The 1,637-nt window shown below is 32.6% G+C and overlaps 1 pseudogene; it reads left to right on the top strand.

Annotated features, from left to right (window-relative positions):
• The first annotated feature begins 761 nt into the window (after window positions 1-761).
• LOC136971492 (nucleosome assembly protein 1-like 1) lies at window positions 762-1,637 on the top strand (annotated as a pseudogene).

Below are 1,637 nucleotides of genomic sequence, written 5' to 3'. Positions count from 1 at the left end.
TAGCATTTAAGATAAAAATTAAATTATCATAAAAAATTGCGTTTCTGAAGATCTGTTGTATTTAAGTTTAAGATGTTCTTGATCTTTTCATCTATTAATACTTTCGACATGATCTCAAACCTGTTTATAAAACAAACTTCGGTAAAAAGTCATTATTAATTCTTTCCATTTGATTTGTTATAATTTAACGTTAACCATTATATTGTCTACTTTTAGTTTCCTTTAATATTCGAATTATTGTTATAATTTAAAAATGCCTAGTAGCCTAATAATCTAAAAAATCTCATATTAGCAGCTTCCAAATTATAACCATTTTTAGTTAGAAAATCACTAATTATGAGATTTCATTAAAATTTCTTTTCATACTATAAAAAAAGCAAAGGGTTTATTTTTATAAGATAGAAATAAGTTTTTTTTTAAACTAAGTGATATTAACGAATAAAATTTTCATTAAGTCTGACCCCCACTCAAGAAATGACAGATAACCCCTCTGTGTCGCTCCATCCCTGAATTTTGTAAGAGGTTATAGGTTATATATATATAGAAAATTTGAGTGCCAAAACATCCAGAAATAAAAAAGAAAAAAAGGAACGGATCAAAAAGTTGACGGATTACTACAGTTTTCCGTACTGTATATTCTTTTAATATAACAGAAAAGTAAAAATAAAGGCGTGATCGGGGCGCCACTAGCGGAAATAGATCGAGAAACGTTAATATATCATTATTGGATTTTTATTAATATCAAGTTTATTAAAATACAAGCCTATATATAAATAATGCATTTTATTTTAAAAGTATTTATAAACACAACTTTTTAACAATTTATTACCGAGGTTAAACGCCGGTTTCGAGATTATTTTCATTAAGGTTCGGGTACGTTTAAATTTCAAACGGCAATTCTTTTCGAAGTCGAAAGAAGCGTAGAAGAAATTTACAAGTCAACGATGAGCGAGGAAAATTGTACTCGTGTCGACGATATTTCGACGATTAGCAAGGAAATGGAGCTGGATGCCATTGCTGTACAAGCATCGGATAAGAAGGTAAAGGATAAAAGCGTTGGCGGTTATTTGTCTAACATTCTTCGGGATGCAACACCCGACGTGGAGAGTCGCATCCAGAAACTACTAGATCTGCAACTGTCATACTTAAATATTAAAGTGAATTATTATAAGGAGCTTTACCAGTTGAAGATGAAGTACGCGGATATTTATAAACCATTATTCGAAATCAGGTTCGAAATTATCAACGGACAACCGTCTTTGGACGTCAAAGAAGAAATGGGAGAAGAAAAGTTAGACATGGAATCGAACAAAAATAAAAGAGACGAACGCCAAGAAAACCTGGAAATTCCGGATTTTTGATTGACGGTGTTTCTGAATTCTAGTGTCTTGTCTCCCATGATAAACAAGCGGGACAAACTCGTTTTGAAACACCTCAAAGACGTAACCGTCAAGTACGTTTTGGACAATCGGATGGATTTCGTCTTAGAATTCCACTTCAAACCTAACGAATGTTTTAGTAATTCCGTACTGACGAAAGAATATCGCATTAAATGCGAAGTAGATCCGGAAGAACCTTTCCATTTCGTCGGACCCGAAATCGTGGAATGCAAAGGATGCGATATCGACTGGAAATAA

The sequence above is a fragment of the Centruroides vittatus genome, unplaced genomic scaffold, assembly GCF_030686945.1.
Source record: "Centruroides vittatus isolate TY-2023 unplaced genomic scaffold, ASM3068694v2 contig_2568, whole genome shotgun sequence".
Taxonomy (NCBI): domain Eukaryota; kingdom Metazoa; phylum Arthropoda; class Arachnida; order Scorpiones; family Buthidae; genus Centruroides; species Centruroides vittatus.
This window is presented reverse-complemented; position numbering and strand designations above follow the sequence as displayed.